Here is a 24,035-nt window from a genome sequence, read left to right on the forward strand (position 1 = left end):
AGTAATGTGGTGGTTCACTTTTACGATGTGATCTGTAGCCTATATTTAGGCTTTAGCTTTTAACTTTCATTATCTTTTTAACCTTTTTTTTTTTTTTGCCGCTGCATGAGTCTGACATCATGGATATATCCTTAAAACACATACTGCAGACCCTTCTGTCTACATCTCTTGAAGTCACTTTTTCATTTTTTCCATAAAATTTGACAATATGGTTTAAGGGAATGATCATCACAAAGGCGTGGGGCTTAGCAAAGGGTCAATTAGCACCATCCATTCACCAAATGCTGGTAAAATATGCAAGTGGCAAGCAGATTTGCTTCACTTGCCAGAAAAAGACAAAAAAAGGTAATCTAATGATAAAATCTGGTAACATCTGAACATTTACCAGCCATTTGACCGCTGGGCAACAAAGTTGATTTTGTACCCTTGCTCAGCTTTTATCTCTGCAGGTATAATTTTCGCCTGACTTTTATTCATCATCCTCCTCTCAACCTGTCTCACCCTGTCTTTCATTTTCTGCAAAGTAAAAATGACTGAAAGCCAATTTAAGCGTAACACCATGCTTCCATGCATCTTACTTCATATTCATACACATCCATAAAAAACCATCATACACTACATTCATTCATACACTAAAAAACATTCATACACTAAAATAGGCAAATGTTTTAAATAACCAATAACAGAAAACACTCTTTCCTGCTGCTGCTCTGCATTTCTAGAAAGAAACTGACAAAAAAAAAGGCAAACCCAGCCTCTCATCATATCAGACTGAAAGGGAAGAAAAATGAAAACTGCAAGTGTAGAACATCTACCAAATTATCACCCCACAAATGGCGTTGTCACATTACATACGTAATGTAAAGTTATGTACTAATGTAAAGTTACGTAGGTTAGGTTTAGGCAAAGAAACATTGTGACAGTGTACCTTAAAATATGTCAAAGTTCATTTGGTTTCATACGATTCCGGACATCGGCCACCATGGCGGAAAGTCCCGTGTTTTGTGTCTTACCCACCACCCCAACCTGTCTCCTTATGTCATACTACTTCCTACTTCCTTTGCAGACATTGTCTGCTAGTGTGACTAAACAGTATCTACAGCGAAAGTGTTAGCCAGCCCCAGCTTTGTCCTGTTGGCGTTTTGCCTTGCTTTATTTACATTTCTTTTGACATTGTGTCCACGATTTTTGTAGCTTCCTCTTGGATGTGTGCTACTTACGGTCTGGCACCTGCTGGCTACCTTTCAATATAAACCCGACCCACCTGCACACCTGGTAACTTCCTGAACAACAAAATAAAAATAAAATAGGAATATACAGGCAGAGGGCAGAGTCTCAGTGATGGTCAGTGATGATTGAGAGGGATTATTTTTGTATCACTCCATAAACTGTTTTTCAGAAAAATCCTTCAAAGTATACCTTTAACAGCATCACCTGACTTCTTCTTTTGCTCCTGTCAATATAATTATAAAAACTAAAGGGCTTTGTCACTTTAATGTAAACAGTAGTTGTTTAAGAGTTTTGCTGGAAAGAATGATGCTGTCGTTTTTCTTGAAAATGACAGTCTCCCATATGCACCGATCACAGACATATATACATAGACGCCGCATTGACTGTGGAAGGGCGTGCCTAAAGCACGGCCGTCTTGGTACAGGGCTAGCAGAGGCGGTAGTGCACGCACATCGATGGAGGAAAGAGGTACTCCACAATTTGAAAGTAGAATTATTCACTGAATTTTCGACCGATTTCCAAACGGTTTGATTTGTTAAAAACGTCACACATGTAGCTATGACACAGGATGCTTGGGCATTTTAAAAATGCTGGTTTTACTACCCACATACAAATTCTACTTAATGTTTTCAGCAGACCGGCATCTTCGGTACAAAAGTCAGAAGACTGACTTTTGTACCGCTTATGGATGTTCAAATGAGTGGAATATACAAACCAGATCCCGTGGAATCACTTTTCACACGTAAGGTGTACGTAAGGGATAATATCGAGTGAGCAGGCTGTTAAATAGTGAAATAAACACCGACAGGACGGATAGAAGCCCTCCGCTCCGCGTCCATAATATCCATAATATAACCAGCTCACTTTACGTTATCCCACGTATTACACAGCTGCTTACTAGTGAAATAACTAATATGAGACATAATTTTGGTTAAAATGCAATGTTATTTCATCTATAAACTGCCTCTGGTCTGAAAAAAACCAGACCTTAGACTGCAGTGATTGACCAGTTAGAAGATTAATGATAGATATTGGATGTATATGTATATTTTATACCTACAATAATAATAATGATATTGTTGTAGCCAATTTAGATTTGTGCAGAGTGTGTGTGTTTGTATGTGTGAATGTGGGTGTGTGTCTTTGGTGAGGCACTATGGTTGCTATGGTGACCTGCACATCTGGGCATAGGTAGTAATCAGCCAGGCAGAGGTTAGATAAGGGGGACACAGGTGATTAGGATCTGGGGAAGCCACACAGTTTTTCAACCGTGCCTGTGTGTGTGACCGTCTAAATGGGTTTGTCATATTAGTATTTTTGTCCTTTTGTATACGAGCTCCTTTTAAGTCATTCGGCACCCGGCCTTTTGTAGGTATTTTTAAGACTCACATGTTAATAAAGTGTTAAACACACATCCATGGCGGACCTCATTTTTACACACCATCGCAAGTTGGAAATGTATTCAAATTCTCTCAAGTGGCATTTTTTTGTAGCTAGATTGCCACTATAATAATGATAATAATGAGAGTGATAATAAAAATAATAATAATACTAATAACGATAATGATAATAAAATGATAATGATAAAAGCAATAATAATAATAATATATATATATATGATGAGAGTGATGATAATACTAATAATAACGATAATAATAATATAATGATAATAGCAATACAGTTATAATAATAGTGGTAATAATAATAACGATAATAATAATAAAATGATAATGATAAAAGCAATAATAATAATAAAAAGAATCAAATGCAATATATACCCTACAAGCAATTTTCTAAATAAAGACCTGGAGTTTATGTCTGTATCTGTCTGTCTGTCCTCCATGTCTGACGTGTGTAACAAACAACCCGCGTGAATATATGTTAACAATTGAACAATTTATGATCACTTTAATAGTTCAAACGCGTCATTCCTCTATAGACGTAATGCGCTGTAGGAGCGAGTGGCACTGTACCAAGATGGCCGCCGTGTAGGCACGTCGCTCTAATCGGCAGCAGTAGTCAATGCGGCGTCTATGTGTCTATGGCACCGATGACTGAAAAACAAATTAACTGGTAGTTTCATTCACTTGACAGGTTAAATAATAGGGCTGGGACAGTAGTGATCATCTCCCAATTCAAAACTATCAGTATCTTGGGTGCAGATATTATGATGTGTATATGTGTGATTGTTAAATATTGGGATTTTTCAAGTATTAAAATCCAATCTTGTGATTTGTTGAGATTTTTGTTTATTTTTTTAACACTAAGCCCTGGGTAAAAAGTTAAATCATACACTTCTGGAGAATGTATACATATTTTCAAAAACAATGCACATCATGTCAATCACGTGCATAGAAATTTGCACAATATTTCTATATTTATACATTTTTAGTATTTAAAATGGGCAACATTGTATTCCATGGTGGAGCTGGACACAGCATATTGATTTGTTCAGCCCCTCTCCCTGCTCTTGCTCTCTCTATTTATCAGAAAACAAATGAGACAAGAATTAGCTAGCTAGCCACCCAACAGCCCTCCACCTCACCCTGCTGCTAGGAGACTATTTGAATGGAGGAGAGTGGGTGGAAGCTCTGGAGACGGACATGGTAACAGTTTTAGCAACTCCAATTCAGCCTGTGCAAACTCCAATGCCAGGGTTTGTATTGGGCTGGGTCTGATCTGTGTAATGGCAGCAACAGAAAGTTTGCTGACTGAATTTGTGTTCCTATTATTAGTGCAACTGAAGGTCCTTGTCCTCGTACTGTTTGCAGTTTTTTTCTTCTTTCTGGCTTTGGCATTGTTGTTCTTGAAACAGATATGATGTCATTTTATTCCTAGATTTCCACAATTAAAGTGGTAACTTTACGCAATTCAGTTATATCCATTCAGGTATTAAAAAAGCTTTTAAAAATCTTAAAAAGATAACATGGGATACTTGTGTGAATCATTTTTTTCAGACCCCTATCAAATAAGGGTAAATAGTAAACAAGTAAAGGTTGAAAGAAATTCACAACCTTATCTACCCACTCATTCTCTCTATTTCTATCTCTCTCTCTCTCTCTCTCTCTCTCTCACACACACACACACACACACACACACACACACACAGGCTCACACATAATGAGTCAGAGCACCCACTCTCCACTTGAACCAATTCATGCAGCACTACTGAATCTCTCACGTCACGAGAATGACCATTCAGCTTTACTTCTTACCTTCTGACCTCAGTCTGACATGATCAGTAAACACACTGACAGAGAACTGACTCAGCTAAACACAACTTCGGAGTAGCTTCAAACTGACACATTACTGCTATAACGGCTTGTGGTTTATCACTGCTTGGCTGGACAACAAGATGTTCCTACATACTTTTTAATCCAACAGATATTCTTCTTCTTTTAATAGAGCACACATTAGAAATGTCAGCTGTAGAGATATTAAACATTAGACATTGTTCTAAAAGAAATAACTATGGCTCCCAAGAAATGGCAGTGTGCAGTGAACAGGAGGACAGGCTGTGCTTTAACCAGGGCTGTATCTAACATTGGCTATGTTTAGATGCATGCTAATATTCCACTGTTATTGTAAATTTGATACTGGTCATGTAAACAATGGCCTTTTTCTAAATGTAGCATTTTCTAAGTAAGACACATAGGATATGCTGATATTATTTGGGTTTTGGGGAGCATTCTTTAGACACGTATACAGCACATTTCAGAATGGGGTTTTTACCACAGTTTGTGACATATGGCGTCTTATCTGCTTAAGATCAGTGTTGTGCATTATCATGGATACGATGTACAGAAATCAACTCGCCAATGGTTCGCAAAGCTAGTGTAGAGATGCATGCCCAAAAGAAAAGCCTATTTTTCTTTTGGGTATGCAAAAGACCATTAACCATTACGACAGACTTGGATATCAACAGGCTTTTTGATATGCACAAATATCACAGCACAAATCTTTTCAAGAAGGCGGTTGAAGGAATGAAAGAGAGAGGCTGTGTTTGCATGGTCCAACAAGTCTGCCAACAATAGGAAACTTTGAAAAGGTTTTCCTATTTTTCCCATTTTGCAAAGAAGCAAAATGGCACAAGAGACTCCAGCCGTTCCACTTTTCTATATTTTGACATGATAAACAACATTTTGAGACCTAAATCTAAATAGCTTAATAGGAATATTGTCTTATTAGGGTAAAAACAGTATAAGTTCTGCATGTACACATAGTCACTGAGGACACAGTACGTTTACATGCACAGGTAAGTCGAGCTACAGTTATAGCTAACTATAGACTGTGCCATTTAATTGGACTACTGTCCTTGTTCCAGTATACAGCACGGGAGGGGAATCAATTTATTGACAGAGGCATGTCTGACTCCACTACAGAAGGTGGTGATATACTCCATTTCATACTGTTAGTATTGGACCTTTTTCCGGGTGATCTATTACCTCATAGACCAAACAATTGACAAACAAGTTAGCTAAAGTTAGCTAGCAGCAAACTGGTACCATGGTGGACAAACTTTACGGCTCTGTACATTTCGTCCATCCAAAAGTAGTTCTGGATGTAGATTTCACCATGTTGTCACTGGATTCTTCTTCTGTTACGCATTTCTTCTGACGTCTGGGTCAAAGCGTGGGTGTTAGTCCGACTTTAAGAAAAATGACTCGGTATGATGTCAGACTAACATGTTGATGTGTACTTTAAAAGTCCGGTTTTAGTCGTATTAACAAAAATAAATCCATATTCTTATGCTGACTGAGATCATGTCAATACTTCTTTTCTTTTTGGGCAATTTGGGAGTTTTAGCAACATGGGGGAAGTTTATGTTTATGCTACAACTCAATATATTTAAATTTGATTAATTTTGAGCTTACCAATTACCCACTTTGAGCAGGTGGTGTATTGATTAATTTTATTATTAATTTCAAAAAGCCCATGACAAGTTACCTGAACTGTAAAGTGTCACCTTTGAATAATTTCCTCACAAACAGTATGCATCATTTTTATAAACCTAATCTGTCATAAAACAACCACAACTGACTAATCCATCAAATAGCCTACTTAACTGCAGTAAATGCTACTCACAGGTTAGGCTGTATGGCTGTATGTGAAATTATGATTTTATGGTACTATGGTGTTTTTTGTTTGTTTGTTTGTTTGTATCTCATATCTCATTACAATAAGGCTAGCAGGTGATTATTTTTCCTTAAACACAGAGAATATCACCTGACTGACTGTTGCATCAACGGAACAAAGCAGGGAGTCGGTGAGAGGCAGCTGCTGAGGGACTGCCAGTATCAGGCTTTATGAATTACAGTGTAAGTGAATATGCTGTCAGACAGGGAGGGCACCTGTGGCAACACAAACACATCCTACTACACTGTATCTACCCATTCACACAAAGCCACAGCTCGAAGTTTAGTGCACTTACCATTGATGGTTTGTCACCGAGCCTTCTTTCATCTTGTTCTTTAATCCCGCATCTTTTAAATAAGAATAATAAAAAAAAAAAAAGATGTGATGTTTGTCTTGCGCTCCTGTTGCACAAAGCTGCAGCGTTTTCTCGGCTCTCTTCACATGATGTACAAACAAAAAATAAACTTATGATGCCCGCGTGCGCTAATCCGCGGAAAGAGTCATCTGTTATTCATGTGTCTGAGGAGAGAAACCAGGAGAACTTCATGAGGCAGTCTCCTGCGTCGCTCACTGGCTGCTGTTTGCCTGCTCTCCTGCCGAGGCTGTCGCTGCACTGCTGCTGCTGCTGCCTTCAAGTGATGTCGGAAAGGTAGTAATTATGACTGATCCGCTCGGCTGACTGACTCGACAATGTAGCCTACGGCTGACATTTTCATCTAAATACACCACTTTCCATTGTGTAATATTTTATAGTCAACAAGCACACAGTCACGCGTACAATTTCTTTTTCATTAGCGGTGCAAACAGGTCGTGGCCGGGGCCACGATTTTTTTAAAGCTCCGCGGTTCCCTGACCACGAATACGGAATATGCTGAAATCATACTGTACTGTAGCAGCACATGTTGTGATGGTGAGGGTGCACACTTGTTGGATGTAAGATAAAGCGCATTGTCAACTTATATAGCCTGCTTACTGGTCAACACCATGCCACCAAGACTTAATTTTCAAACCCAGTTTGTTAAATGTGCAGACGAAAAGGAGAAATGATACAGAAATGGCCAACAATAAAAAAAATAAGTAGGTACAACAAGCAATATTGAGCTGCACAAATTAAGTAGCCTGACACTTACACAATTACTGGTAGAAGAAAACACCACAAAGCAGACAACACAGATGTAGGCCTACTGTATTAACTATAGAAACTCAAAAACAGCTACAGCCCACAAACAGTGGCGTCCCCAAGGGTGGGGTGGGGGGGCATTGTCACCCTCCTATAACTGATATCCTCCCACAGCGAAAATAATTGGAGGCTGACATTACTGTTTTTAAGACGCTGTAGCACAGTTGTTTTTTGAGTTTGTTTTATTTAGCTGGGGGGCTAAATAACACTACAAATTTAGGCTAAATGTTGGCAAGGTAACAGCTGGCGTGGCCATTTTCAAAGAGGGAACTCTCACCTCGAGATATCTGAATGAAAATGGGTTTGATGGGTACCAGCAAGTCTCCCCTAAACTTGAGAAGACTTTTGTACCGTAAAAGTTTTACTTCTTACAGTCAATGTAATCTTTCAAATTAAAGCTGTATAATTGGTCTATGTTTTTTTTTTTGTTTGTTTTTTGTTTTTTAAGGAAAATGACAACCAGCCTATTTATAGACAACAACAAACAACAAATTTACAACATTTACAACAAATTGCCTAATATGTATAGATACATAAATTAAAACATTAAATGTCCCAGTTAATAATTCATTCATTCATCTTCTAACCGCTTCATCCTCTTGAGGGTCGCGGGGGGGCTGGAGCCTATCCCAGCTGACATCGGGCGAGAGGCAGGGTACACCCTGGACAGGTCGCCAGACTATCGCAGGGCTGACACATAGAGACAAACAACCATTCACGCTCACATTCACACCTATGGACAATTTAGAGTTATCAATTAACCTAGTCCCCAATCTGCATGTCTTTGGACTGTGGGAGGAAGTGCCCGGAGAGAACACGCAAACTCCGCACAGAAGGGCTCCCACACCCGGGATCGAACCGGCAACCCTCTTGCTGTGAGGCGAGAGTGCTAACCACCACACCACCGTGCTGCCCCCAGTTAATAATATTAACTGTAAAATCAGCATGTGATTCCTTAACCCTTCATATTGACACAGTTTTCAATTTGACTATACTACAACAGCGTAATTCTCGCCTGTGTCATGGCCAAAAAGTTGCACATGAACACAACGCAAAGACTGCAGCTGACAGCCATCTAGCATAACTTTCCACATCAGCAGACGACGGATCGTCTGTATTCATCATTCGAAAAGGGAAACCATAAGACTGTCTTGATGCTAGTTATAGCCAGTTAGCACATTACCAATACAATCCAATGTTGAAAGAATAGAGCATATTTAACATGCGCCAGTTAACAATAACACAAACCATCAGGAAACATTTCTGCTAAAGAGCTCATTGGCTAAAGAAAAGTAACCTTATGTAACAAAGTTTGTTTTGGTCTCACTCCTCTTGACTCAACACAAACCAATGGCTGACGGCATGTTCATTATGTAAACCAGCTTTGTAAGCTAAGGGGCTAAATATGCTCCATAGTTAGGCAAAATTTTGGTGAGGGAACAACCGGCATGGCCCTTTTCAAAGGGGTCCCTTGAACTCTCCCCTCAAGATATTTGAATGAAAACAATTCTATGGGTACTAGCAAATCTCCCCTAAACTTGAGCAGGCCTGTTGCCCGTAAATGTTTTGTTCCTTACATTTAACGTACTCCTTCAAATTAAAACTTTACATTTGTCTTTTTAAGGAAAAGGACAACAGGTTTGTACTTAATTGGCATACCTAAGTATATCAGTATGCAATTTCCTAACTCTCATACTGGCAGTTTTTAAACTACCCTATATTTCAGCAGCAGCATAACAGCATTATCAAAATTCTAAAAATCTTTCAGTGATCCCATCTGGCCACTCCTATGAAAAATTTCTGGGGGCACCTCTGCCCACAAACACACATTAAAGTACAATGAGATCTGCACAGTTTTTACACACTATGTAGCCCACACACATCGTGAAATGTTGCTGTTGCCAGGTTATTTCAGGACTGAAATCTGTCAGGTGAGTCAGTGGCTGGCAGCCACTTTCTTAAAGCCCCGGTTGAAATTTCCCAAAAACCAAACATATTTAGTTTCATATAAAAAGGCAACAAATATTCACATTTCAGCTCAGTTGCACACCGGTGAGTTTCGCTTCATGTGTGGTGTAAAATTCTGCATCAGAGGAGCCTCCACTGCAGGGATACAATTCTGGTGTAATATAAATAGTATTTGAGTTTAAAAACCCACTGTGTAAAACATTCACCTCTACAATGGAAGCTGCACTTAAAGCCATTAAAACCTCTCAAATCTTATGAAAAAAACAAAACAAAAACAGAGGACATGACCTCAGTTTCCTCAATTATGGTGAAAGTGTAAGCCAACAGTGGGTGCTACCTATGCTTTTACCAGAGCATCTCTAACACTACTGAACCAAGTGTGACAGCTGGGATATTTCAGAGCAGACACACGCATGCCTTCCTACCGCCGTCTGTCACTTCATGTAAGATGTCATGGCGCATGGCCAGGTCAACCTGTGGGGGTGCTAGGGATAAACTTAGCTGCTGGGCCTATTAACACCCCATTCATTACACTTTGTGCACCATGTGCAGTTTTTCAGTGCTGGAATACCTCCCACCAAGATTTGCTGTGTGGTCTTTGATTAAACATGAATATGCAGGCTCTTTTCATGCACTGTTTGTACATTTCCTGGAAAAAGTAATGCCCCAAAATTCATACATATCGTAATTGTGAACCAGTAATTGGTGCATAACCCACCCACACTTACTTTTTTGTGAGGCTGTGATCATGTGAGCAGCACTGCTGGAAGTAAAGAAGGAAGTGGCCCGGAGTGTTCCAGTAAGGAGGCAGGTTTGGGCACTGGATGGGTCACAAAACACAAGACTTTCCCCCTTGACTTTCTCAAGAGACCAGTGTTTGGAGCCGTGTGAACTCTGAATCACTTTAAGACCTCACCATATTTCTTTTCCTAAACTTAACCTCTGTAACTTTACATTAATTACGCAACTTTATGCAAAGTATGTAATGTCATTTGTGGAGTGCCAGTTTGTAGGATTTGTACAGCGCATGAGGACACATTGGAATATACCACATATTGAATTATTATGGCCTTATAAAAAGATTTTGACAAATAACCTTTACAAGACAGGAGGATTAAGTAAAATAGTTCAAACCAGTTGATACCTAAGTGACTGCAAAACTTTGCATGGACATGATCAAGGGTCATATCTCAGCTTACACCTGAAATCCAGATGTGTTCAGAGTTTGCCGTTTTAAATCAAACAACAAAAAGTTTAATGACACTGCACTGTAAACTTTAAAAAATTGTCAAAAATTACCAGAACGTTTGAGAGAGTTTTGCAGCATGCCTCACAATATATGAAGAAACTAATCATCCATCCTGGGTGCCATCTAATCAGGATGGCATCCAGGTCCTGACTTGGGTGCCATCCTGATTAGATGGCCAAATCAGCAGAAATGCCTCCTTTTGATGTGAAGGAGCAGCAGCACTACTCCAGTCTCTCTCTGGATGTCTGTGCTCCTCACCCTTTCTCTAAGGGCAACCCAGCCACCCTACGGAGGAACGTTATTTTATCAATTTGTATCCATGATCTCCCTCTACACCAGACTAGTCTGCAACAATTTGATACAGAATCTGTATCATAAAATTTGAAATTCTGGAAATAAGACAAACAAACTATCATTGTTCTAATAACTCAGCCTGTAAAGACAAAACAAAAAACCCATTTCAGATTTTTCATACTCAATGTGACAACCACCCAGATGATGGCCTTGTCTCCCTGTTAAGGTTGGGAAGAAGGTATTGGTTACACCACGCCAGGCTTCCACTCTCAGGGCACAAGAATCCAAATGAAGACCCTGGCTGCTTCAAAATTTAAAAAATAAAAATAAAAAAAAATAAAAATAAAATGTATGTATGCATATTTACTTCCATTGTTTGCAGTTAATCTTTCATCATCAAGGATAAGTTGTGTCATCTTTGCCTTTCAGGTTTCATTCAGTTCATGTTCTTGACACAAAATGATATGAACTGAGCCTGTCCATGTTAAATACGTCCTACTCACTGCATCATCACATCTATTGAACTCATCAAAAGAAGGTTTATAGTGACATTTCACACAACCAGTCGAGTTTTGCAAACCCACTGCAACAGTATAAATGATATGGTTATTCATTTTAACAGTATTTGTTTAAGAACTCTAGACCAAATAGCCTCGTCGAAAGCTAGGCCATGTCGTCCCTCCAACCCAAGGCCCGGGATAAATGACAATATTAGAAAACCAAAAAGAGAATGCAGAAGAGCTGAATAGCAATGGAAAAACACCAAACTTCAAGTGAGAGTTAATCTCATCATTTACCTCCCTGATGAAGACTGAGAGACTTTCTTACTTCTCCAATCTAATCGCCTCAAAAAAGTATAATGCAAGATCTCTGTTTAACACCATCAACAGGTAGGTGAGCCCTGCTCCAGCTATTGTTTCTGCCACATCTGTAGATAATTGCGAGAAGTTTTTAAAGTACTTTGTTGAAAAGATTGAAAACATCAAATCATCAATTACTTCCACTAGCTTACTTCCTCTGTCACCGCAGCCTTCGCTCTCCATCAGTGTTGGATGAGTTTACCCCCATTAACCAGAGGGATTTGGTTAACATTGTGTCCAATACAAATCTCTGTACCTGTAATTGGATATTCTGCCTTCCACGTTTTTCAAAGAGGTTTCTGAAGTCATCGCCCCATGGCTTCTAAAAGTTGTTAATGAATCTTTTGTCTGGTCAGGTCTCATATTACTTCAAACAAGCCTGTGTCCAGCCTTACCTTAAGAAACCTGGTTTAGATCCCACACTGCCCAGTAACCAGCAGCTTCTAGAAAGACAGAGGAAAACAACACATTTGATAAATTCCAATCTGGCTTTAGAAAGAATCACAGAACAGAAACTGCCCTACTTAGATTAACAAATTAGATTTTGATGAGTGCAGCCTCAGGAAACCATACCATTCTCATTTTACTGAACTTTACTGCAGCCTTTGATACAGTTGGTCACGCGATGTTACTCAGCAGATTCAGGAACTGGGTTGGTCTAAGTGTAACTGCTCTTAACTGGTTTGCACCCTATTTGTCAAATGGAGAGCTCAGAGTCATTGTTGATAACTTCAATTCCTCAACTGCTCTAATGTCACTTGGTGTCTCACAGGGTTCAGTCCTTGGCCCTATTTTATTCAACTTGTCTCTTTTACCCCTTGGCCATGTTATCCGCAATTTCACCTCTGTGTCCTACCATTGTTACGCTGATGATTCTCCATTGTACATCTAATTAAGCCCTGAAAATAGCAACATGGACTCTCTGCACTGCAGTCTTGCTGCCATTAAGGACTGGATAGCTTCCAACTTCCTACAGCTTAACACAAATAAGACAGAAGTCCTGGTTATTGATCACTAACTGGCCACCAACGATCCCCAGTTATTCTGACAGAAGCACAGAGTTCCAGTTAAGCTGCTTTCTCTGATTCATACAGATTCTGCATGCATGAATTTATTGTTCCCCATGACTGTAAGACATATGACTGGTCACAACATGCCAATCTGAGGACGGCCCATAGACCTGTGTCTTCCACAATGTTGACTGACTGGTCTGCAGTCAGTCGCCACCGGATTTAGTCGTATTTAGCAAGTGCTGTAGTAAACTTCCTCTATTTAGTTTCATCCACGGGTCTGTGGCGATTTGCACACTCCTAAATATGGCAGGTTCAGCGATATGGTTACCCGCTGACATCACTCTGATTAGCTGAACCTGTGTGCTTAGCTCGTAGGATGTACTGTAGCTCTAACATGAATTTTTCAATTCTGTTTGACACAAGATGCATATTATTTTTGACTTGTCAACCAAACAGTCTGGGGGTCCTTTAAAGTGAAAGGAGCCAAAGTGTCTTATTTTTCATCATTGCAGGGACAGGAAACAGTTTTAATACAAGTAAGTGTTTTGAAGGGACAAAATAGCAGCACACCATTAACACAAAAAACAAAAAAACAAAAAGAACAAAAAAACCCACAATATGTTTGGATCTTAATGGCACTGCAATTGACACGTTAATGCTGACAGCCCTAATAGGCTATCACTTGTTATACAACTTGTTTTTGCGGGTTGTGCAGAACCCTCTAACAAGGAACAAAGTGTGCAGAATAAAAACAGCAAAAATGAATAATTAAAAGCCTCAATTGTTTTCTGTGGTTTGGATGAGCACTGTTATTAGTGTGGATGTTAACTATCTCAGTGTCTGAGGTCTCAGACTGCTCTCAGTTTTAATTTGAGGGTTTCTTAGAGCTTCACATTGAGCAGTAGACTTGTGACTTCAGCCTGTGATTTAAATCCCAGAGTGGACTACTGGATTAATGTGCTCACTCCGCTCCCTGCTTCTCTAAAGTTGTTTTTTTCTCTAATCCCTTTGTATTATTATTGTATTAGTATTGAATATATAATAATCATTTGATCTCACTTAACATCACAGTTACCCTTCACTTCCTTTTTATAGCAGCCATTTGTCATCTCTCCCTGAGTGGTTTCATTCCACTGCAGCACAGGCACAAACAACAAATAACTGAAAATAATGACCAACCTTGCTTAGAGAAACATGGAGAGGAAAACATACTGCAGACTATAATGTTCTTCTCATAATATGTTATAATGACATATTAAACCTCAGGTTCATCAGATTGTTGTATAGTGGCTGATCTACTCTTCTATTGTAATGAATCTTTATATACATTTTCCAGCCTGGTAAGATTAATAAATTTCCTTTACATTCACATTTTAAAATAGGCGATTTGTCATTTCCTTTCAAATGACCCATAAAACTGCTACAAAAACCATTTATATGAGTGTGTTCTGATCTGTCACCTTTAAGAATAAGTTATATTTAGCTAATGAAACTACTTGGTTATGGTTAGACAATGACCATGATAAAAGGGAAACAACCCTTACTGCTAGTAGACAAGATGTGAACATCTGTCTCAAGTGTTAAAGGTATACTATGTATTATTTTCCTAAAAAATAATGCATAGACTCATTCATGCTTATGACCCAATCTCAGTGTGTGGCAGTATATTTCTGCAGAGACTCTGCCCTCTGCCCGGGTTTTCTTATTTTCCTCTTATTTTGCTGTATTTCAGATGTTCCTATAGGCCCAGCAGGCAGGTGTGGTCTGGACTTTATAAAATATCGACCAGGTGCCAGACTGCAAGCAGCATGTATCCAAGAGGAAGCTGCAAAAATTACAGACACAGTGCCAAAAAAATGCAAATACAACAAGGTGAAATGCCAAGCGTACGAAGCTCATTCTAAGACAAGAGTGAAACTGGGGTTGACTTTCACTTTTTCTTTCACTGGTGATACAGTTTACAAACAGTGACAACAAACATGACAACTACAGCATAGTAGGCTATACCTTTACAGGATAGGGCTGGTGTTATTCTATATTTTTGTTGTTGTTGCCAACAGAGCCGGCTGCTGGCATAGAAGTACAGTATCAGCCTGTTCTCCCTCTGTACACCAATGTATAAGGACACCCTTTGCAGTGGTTTGATACACACTGGGCAGCAGCAGTTGCTGACACAACGGGCAACAACCCAACTCCTCAAATACTGCTGCTTTGTCAGTGAAGTGTAACTGTGCATTCCCACCAAAAGCTTCATGAGGATTATAAGCAGCCGACTGCCATTCATTTTCAATTCCAGTTGGCGACGAAGGGCTTCAGGGGTGTTGGCTGCAGCAAGTGGTGCAATGCCAGCCACCAGAGCGTCAAGTTGAAGTTGAGAGAAGCTGAACTTTATGCAAATGAGCAGCACTGCCACCAAAGCAGCAGCCAATTGCAGACTGGGATTCTCAAGCCTAGATGGACACATCTGCAGCGCCCGGCCCGGACCCTTTGGCCGCTGCAGGCGACCATGAAGCTTTTGGTGGGAATGCACTGTAATATGCTGTCGCATAGAGGCACAGTTTGAGGCAGTAGAGTACACACCAGGCAGCTACAGTTTGCAACGCCACTGGCAACAACTGTGATATAAAGGGCAAAAAGTCAAGGATAGATAAGTTAAACAAACTTCAGTTTGTTGGGGGTGTCGGGAGAGTAGTGGATAGTGCTGGCGCCCCATGTACAGAGGCATTGCCTTGCTGCAGCGGCTGCGGGTTCGAATCCAACTCATGGCCCTTTGCTGCATGTCAGTCCCCACTCTCTCTCTGTCTCCCCATTTCACTCTCTGTTCTGTCATTAAAGGCAAAAGCCTACAAAAATAATCTTTAAAAAATAAATAAATAAAAAATGTACGGACTTTGGTGAAAACTATGAACTCGTGCAAGTTTTCTGCAGAACCAGAAACAAAACAAGTCTCGCATTCTTGTTCTTCTTCTACGTTTTCTGGCAGTTGGCAACCAACTTGTAAATGCATTACCGCCTTCCTGACCCGGAGTGTGGGTATCACCATGGAGAGAGGTGCGCTACATCAGACTTAATTCGAACATAACTGTTTCCATCCTCCGTTTTACGAATCAACATTTTTTCGAATCAACCAAATCCCGGCTAAAGTGAGCGTATTTTAGTTTGTGTGAATCAGGGGATTTTAATTTGAATTTTGGTGTTTCCATCATAATTTTCCGATGCGATACTTCTAGATGCGCATCTAAACAGGCTGATGGAAACATGGCTAGTAACAACTGTACTTATTTTAAGTCAAATCATGATGTTTTCTTTTAAAAGAAACCACAAGTTTTGTTGCTTAAAGCTAACCACCGAGTTTTGTTACCTAAAGCTAACCACTAAATTTGTTACCGAAAGCTAATCACCGAGTTTTGTTACCTAAAGCTAACCACTAAATTTGTTACCTAAAGCTAACCACTAAATTTGTTACCGAAAGCTAACCACTGAGTTTTCTTACCTAAAACTAACCATCAAGTTTTGTTGAAGCTAACCACTGAGTTTTGTTACCAACGCCAACCACCGAGTTTTGTTGCCTAGAGCTAACTACAGAGTTTTGTTACCTTATGCTAATCACAGAGTTTTGTTATCTAAAGCTAACCACTGAGTCTTGTTGCCTAAAGCTTCTGAGTTAAAGGTATAATATGTAGTTTTTGCACATAAAAATGTCTAAAAATGACGAAACCAATATTATATATTTTGTTTAGTTGTGTACTCTGATTATCAGAAGTGTTTCCAACAATTTTTCAAACCCAGATAAATATGAAATATTAATAAAAGTTACGGACCGTGTCATTAGATCGCATGTCAGTGGCGACGTAACTCCAGTTACCATAGCCATTAAATGAAGGAGAAGAAGAAGAAGCAGACCGGATGAGACGTCAGAGAATGAACGTTACTGTTGCTAGGCTAAGCTAACTTGTCATGGATCATGATTATGCATTGATGGTTGCTGCACCTTCTGACACTGAAGCTGTCCCGGTAAACAAGCCGGTAAAATGGAAACGTACGGATCAACCAAGCGATCCCAGAAGAATATGGGATAAGAAGAGAGCTAAATCAAGGATAAATATTGGTGTGGCCTTTCCAAGATGGAGAGAGCTTCATGAAAATCTAGGACTACAATTCGACACCGACCTCGCGTGTGTTCTACTAGACAGGTAAGCAAACATCTGGCTGATGTTATCGAAATATTAATCATTTCCACCAGTGTACTGCAAGCACTGCTGCCCGCCGCGGCACCGGCGCTCCGGCCAGCGGCCTCCGCTGCGGAGCGGAGGAATGTCAGATCTGTATCTGTTATATGACTACAACTCCCATGATCCCACGCTACTTGGTGACGTCATCCAACTCCGTCTTCTGTTATTGTTTTGGTTTGAGACCCCTAGCGGCAGAAAATTACATATTGCATGTTTAAAGCAGACGAAATGAGCCTAAAAACAAAGCCAAACCATGTTTTAATCACTTGCTTAAGTGTCTAAACCTAAGGCAATAAATGGAAAAACAAGTTGTTTTATCTACTTTCTCAGTTTATTTTGAAAAAGACTGCATGCATGAGCAGAAACGGAACATTTTCTGTGAAAATGGAGGTGTTTGAAAAGACACAATGCATGTAATGAGTATTGAACCCTGGCTTCCATTGCAAATCAACTTAAAAATGAAACCCACTGTTTCCCGTACTTGTGGCAGACCGTATATCAACACTGACCACTGCTAGGATACTACCGCTGCAGGAGTGTGAGTCCACCCGGCCACGTACACACAGAGACAAGACTAAGTATTAGCATCACGTGGCTAATGACAGAGTAAAGCCATTACGTTGTTGGTGTGACTTTGTTGGGATCATAACGCAGGATTGCCAACTTGGGGAACTTGGGTGGAGTGAGATTTTGATATTTTGGGCTTAATCACGCACACACACATTTAATCATGCACATGGCCATTTAACCACGCACAGTTAATCACCTGCACATACTCAATTTACCATTAAAGATTAAAAAAATGCAGAACCTGCGGCAGGGGCTTAGGTCTAAGATTTACACCTAAGATAAAGCCCGACGCCACTCCGAGACTTACACCCAGGGAGATACAATTTCACAATATTAGACATAGCCTACAGTACACTAACCCAAAAAAGGACAAACAGGTCCATTAACTAATAAAGTCAAAGACCTGTTTTCCAATATCAAAATTGTTTTATTGATATGGCTCAAATTGTGATAATTAAACAGTATTCCTTATATTTCCCAACTCAATATTATTTTCCAACTCAGTATTATTCATATCCATTCATATAAGACAAGATATAAATTCCAAGTATTTACAATAATTAAACAGTATTCATTATATTTCCCAATTCAATATTATTCAATCACATCCATTCATATAAGACAAGATATAAATTCCAAGTAATTACAGTTTCAGCCTGTTACGCTTAGAGGATGTAGCTAGCTACCTCGCTTGCTTAAACTCCTGTTGGATGTTCGCTAGCCAATGTTAGCTAGTAGTTGGCTAGCTAGCTAACTGTTAGCTGTTAACGTCATCTCTATAACATTATAATTTGATTTATTTTTTCTTTTGCTATTCAATTGCCTGAGAGCAAGATACATTTGCAGCCTGAGCCTACTTTTGGTATTTATGTGATAGGCAGGCTACCGAAGACATCAAACTACCAGGGAGCTGACTTACCTGTCTTCAAGTTCAGTCAAGCGTCTCTCAGTTCACTTGAAAAGTCACGTCCTCCCCGGGACGTGAAACTGCCTGTAGTCGGCTGACTGTGAGATGAGAGCTGCCCAATCAAAGCGCAAATATGGATTGCGCACCAATCAGAGAGTTCCACAGAATCATTTGGCTGCACTGAATTTCACTCAACCGGTACGCCGGTCAGGTGGAGTCTGCCCCTCTCTTCTCCTCTCCCCTCTCTGAAGTCTGGCTGCAAACTTCAACTCCGCCCACCCGGCGCACTGGCTGTTTGAAATGAATTTAAAATACTCAGCTGCCAGCCTTTTTTCCAACGTTCGTCACTGGCATGAGAATTGGTTGGGCAGAGTGAGACCATGAGATGGAAGGTGAATGCGTGTGTCACACGCCAGATATGTGAGAGTTGGCAACCCTGTTTAACAGCTCGGTGTTGGATCTTAGCCGCTGCTGCTTTGTTAGTTCAGGAGGAGAGCGTCCCTGGGAGACGGTCCTTCAGCGCTGCATCTACCCTGTGTAACAGAAGCAACAGTGTTTAATGATCCAGCAGGGAGTTGGGGCAGCCCCCAGTCAGCTACCACCAAATAGAATCTAAATCTGTAAGAAACACTGAAACTGTGAACACTGACCTCAGTGGCACTTTCATACTACAGCTTGCCATGTGACTGTGAGTGGTTCACATTGGAATCTGATATTGGCCACATTTAACAACCAAACACAAAAAGTCTTGCTGTGTGAACATAGCCTAAGAGAGGCTGCTTGGCAGGAAAACATGAACATGACTAGTTTTATGCAACAGCAGTGTTTCTGGTGAGGATAGTCTCCATATCAGAAGCCTCTGCTTCTGTATGATTGGTACACCATCCAGTATTTGATCTATAGCATGTCACTCTGTCTCAAAACCATTATTTCCAGAAGCTCTGTAATATAAACAGCTTACACATTGGCAAGCTGAGTCTGTAGTTATTTTAATAAGCTTGATGAGCTATAATGAACTTGCAGCCAATGTACAGTAGGAGGCTGAAGAAACTCATCAACACCCTCAGTGTAGAAACCCAGCAGGACGCTCTGCAGCACAAAGACGAATTGATGTCTTTCCAAACACAGATAGCCAGCATCTAGCAAATGTTCCTGATGTCTCATGCAGCAACAAAGCCAACACTAAATTGAAACTTAGCATTACTAAAGGCTCCGCAAAATCCCTGAGAGGATTTCTAATGCTACTGGACAGCTTGAAAATAAATTTGCTGTGGATATTCATGAGACTCATGAGAATGTTTCTCTGGTGCAAATACACCGATAAGCCAAAGCATTAAAACCACTGACAGGTGAGGTGAATAACTTTGATTATTTTGTTCCAGTGCATTGTTCTGCTGAGAAACCTTTAGTTCTGGCATTCATGAGGAGACCACCTGACATGTTCCGCCCACTCAAACAATGTTGCAGACCAAGTACCCCCCTCATGGCAACAGTAGGCTACTCCCCAATGACTCCCCAAAAGCTCAAGATGTCTATCTGGCTTCTAAATTTCCCAGGTCCCAGTCTGCTCAAGGATTCTTGTGATGTGCCAGTACCCCAGATGTACCTCTAACCCAAGGTGGGGCCTCCTTGGATCGGACTTGGCTCTAACCTGTCGAGGCACTGACACAGGATCTCTGGGAGTGTCCTGCGGTGTCTGGCACCAGTGTTTGTTCAATTGTGCCTCGACTAAACTCCGCTGGTTTTCTACCCGGAAGTATTTGTCAACAACAAGGCGATTCCCTCTGAAGGGACACTAACAACTCAAAGTACACGTCAAATAAAATTTCTCCAAACATGTTTCTTGTTATTTTAGGTAGTTATTATCACGCTAATGTATGTTCAAGTGTTCATTTCCCCCGATAAGTTGGTTTTAATTCATTATTTGATTCTATAAACACAGTCTGACCATCTCGAGCTTTTTCTTTTGGTACTTCCGGTGAACGGCAGTGTGAATTTGCATATTAGCTAAATATTTAGTTTCACCCAGAACATTTAGATTTAACATTTAATATTTAGATTTAGCATTTAGATTTAGATTTAACATTTAGATTTAGATTTAATATTTAGATTTAACATTTAATATATTTCTAAGTTAACAAATATTGCTGTAAATGTGGTAAAAGGTGACCTTAAAAAATTCACAACACTTTTTTAAACATTGTTTGAAGCTAAATGTGGCAAAATGTTGATGTTATTTTCAGCGTGAGCCACTTTACAAATGGCACCCCATACTCTTAAACTCTTTACCCTCTCTATGACGATGGGCTTTTTACTACATCTTTGACTATGGCTGTTCGGCACAGTTAAAAACTTTTGCTCTCAGACCTGTCTTAGTTATTATTTTCCATCTAACCCTGAATCTTAAAAAAGTAAAAGCCACCATGATTTCAGATTGAGGTCTTTTATTCATGTGTCATACACCAAAAGATGTCCAACTCACATGGGCTTACATGACACTATGAAACATTATAAACAAGAGCAGTAACATTGTGGTACCAACTGTGATTGGTACTGTAAATGTACGATGTACCTGTCTTTATTGTCTGATGTTCCAGTTGTTGCTGTTCGTAAGCTGTTGTTACATGTGGTAGTTTTCTGGTTTGAGTGGAAAATTGTTTTAAAAGTAACAAAAATGTCCCTCTGGAAAGACAACAAGGTTTAGGAAGTTTTCACGGCGAGGATGCCGAAATCTTCAGACGAATTAAAAGAACGTCAAGACACTCCATTGTGGTGAAATTCGAGACAAGGCGCAGGTGAACAGCACAAACAGCAGTGGATGATGGACTGGCCAACTGGCAGAAGAGCTGCTCAGTAAGGGGCTGTATGGAGCACTCCCTTGAACTGGCTATTATACTTACGTAAAGAAAAAATAGAAAAACAAACAAATGAATATATCTTATGGCACCACTGTCTGGGGTGAAAATGTGTAAAAGAATGATGGCTATACTTCAAGTAGCACAGTACTAATATGTGCATGGGTGATGGCATTGAACTTTGTCAGAAATCTGACTGCTGAGAAAATATATAGAGACAGGGCTTTTTTCTCATCAGTCAGTCAGGGACTGCACCACAGGTCAAGAAAAACCTAGTCTGGCTTTGGAATAATACAAATGCAGTAATGACCTTTGCAGACCAGCAGGTATGAAGCGATCTGTGACACGTGGCTGGCAGTATTATGCAGACTGTGTAAGTGGGAAGCGTGGGATAAAAGATGTTCTTAATCTTCTCTCACAAAGAGCAAACCATTATACCAAGAAATCTAAAAAAATATACCAGAGGAAACTAACACTTTCTACTGCCAAGGCCACAGAGGACTGTTCGAGGAAAAATGTGTTAACACTGCTCTGTCACACAGAGCGTACTTTCCATCTTGTCTCTTGAGTCTGTGATAAATTTCCAAAGATTTTAATTCACAATGTCAGCCTCAAGCTGCACAATGAAATATGGCTCAGTTATCTCAGTCACAAGAGACCATTTTCAGTGCACTAAATATGCAACTGCAAATTTTATTAATTGGTGTCATTTCTAATCATCTACTGTAACTAGTGTTGTTTTTTAGAAGCTTTGTTTTAACCAGCAATGCCAGAGGCCACAACATGCAAATTTATTATAAAATTAAATTTGGGGTAATGTGCCTCAGTGGAACAAAATGCTAGGGCTCTGTATCTGCAGTTCACAAGTTTAAAGAGCATCTGTGTGTTAGAACAGTACCCATTAAAATAAGTAATATGGACTGTGGACCTGTTGTCACCTAGTCAAGTATCCTTAGGAATTATGTCCATATTGGATGATTCTGCATCTCCTGATTTACAACCAATGCCAATGTTCAGTGCCGATGCAGGATATTACGTGCCCTGAGGCGGAAAGTAAGGGTGTGGAGGTCAGGGGGTGGGGATTGGGTGTTAACAAGTTTTTTTTTTGTCTCCAGTGTCCTTGCTTTTATGCAGGAGAATGGAGGTTTTCCTGTTTCAGACCTGCACTTTACGTTTATCTCTTTAGTAACTGTAAGTATTTACTACTACACTCTAATAGTGAAGTGGGGATCACCTCCAGCACAAATACAGAACCACAGCACTTATCAATCAGCCCAGTCATGCACCATTGTTGTATTAAAACAGTTCAATTCAATCATGTATACCAACACTAAGATGTCTTGACATCATAATGTTAAGGCCTGATATCCATTAATCTATTCCATTCGTTATACCCACTTATTCTTTAGAGCCGGCAGACCGTGACCTGGGCACGGAAAAAGTGACGGTTTTACCTCCCTACAGACTGCAGGCTCTGTCATGCTCCTGGGTTTGTTTATATTCTGTTATCCTATGGACATTGTTTTGGAGTTTTCTGTTTGTGTTCCTTGTTTCGTGTTATTTATTCATGTTTAATCTGCTTCCTGTTTTATTTTGTAGATCCTCTCCTCATATGTCGTGTTTGGTTTTACTTCCTGTCTTTGTGTGTTTTGCCGCCTGTTCTCTGTCACACCTGTCTCGTTAGTCCTTCCCTGTTCCCAGAGTCTTTACTTCACACCTGTTCTGTATTAGTCTTGTTTGCTCCACCCAAGTGTTCCCCTCCACACCCTTGTTGTTAGTCAATCTCCATTTCCCTCTTTTTGCCCATGTCCTCCTACTCCAGGGGCCTGTATCACGAAGCAGGGTTAATGTCTTAGCAAGGTAACTTCAGGGTTAACCCTGGGTTTTCAGTCTCACGAAGCCGGTTCAGTTCTTATCGGGGTAGATCACCATGGTAACTTACTCTGAACGGCTATCCTGCTCCGGAGCAGGGTAAGTTCAGGTTTGAATCTGATCCTATAAAAAGCACCACCCACTGGCCAATCAGCTGTTCGGAAAAAAATGGCCTGCCCGTTTTTCCCAAACCCCGTTGACAGGAGAGCGTAAATTGTGAGGAGAGCGCTACGGCGGGAAAGGATCTTCCAGGACCAGGCAGATCCCTTACAACACCCGGATCGGCACTTGTATGAGCGGTACCGCTTTTCGCGGCCCAGGCTGGATTAGCCTACATTTGCCAGATCTTGGAGACCCACGTTGCCCGTGCGACCCGCAGGAGTGCTGCCCTCACTGTCCCGCAGTCAGTCTGCATCGCCCTGCGGTTTTAAGCCACGGGCAGTTTCCTTTACAGTGTCGGGGATGCGGAGCGGCTGAGTAGCCTAAGCCTCAGCCCTGAACCACTTGATTGATGAGCTCATTGTGTTTCCAGGCCACCTGCAAACACACGTTATCAAGCAGCAGCTTTATGAGATTTCAGGTAACGTAACCCATCTGACCACTCAATATAGCCTACTGTGCAGACCCCACTATACTTTTACTGTTGTAATGCAGCGCATTAAATGCAAC

The 24,035-nt window shown here is 40.4% G+C and overlaps 2 protein-coding genes across 3 annotated transcripts in view; one reads left to right on the forward strand and one right to left on the reverse strand.

Annotated features, from left to right (window-relative positions):
• LOC125897394 (5-hydroxytryptamine receptor 1E) overlaps positions 1–6,876 on the reverse strand; it is a 52,855-nt gene extending 45,979 nt beyond the window's left edge. Inside the window, exon 1 of the mRNA XM_049590704.1 lies at positions 6,662–6,876. The gene's annotated coding sequence lies outside the window, so the exon portion shown is untranslated. The remainder of the gene's footprint in view (positions 1–6,661) is intronic.
• The window catches only part of LOC125897389 (xaa-Arg dipeptidase-like), a 649,571-nt gene that overhangs the window by 265,817 nt on the left and 359,719 nt on the right, over positions 1–24,035 (forward strand). The gene's annotated exons all lie outside the window — the stretch shown is intronic.

The sequence above is a fragment of the Epinephelus fuscoguttatus genome, linkage group LG11 (assembly GCF_011397635.1).
Source record: "Epinephelus fuscoguttatus linkage group LG11, E.fuscoguttatus.final_Chr_v1".
Lineage (NCBI taxonomy): Eukaryota > Metazoa > Chordata > Actinopteri > Perciformes > Serranidae > Epinephelus > Epinephelus fuscoguttatus.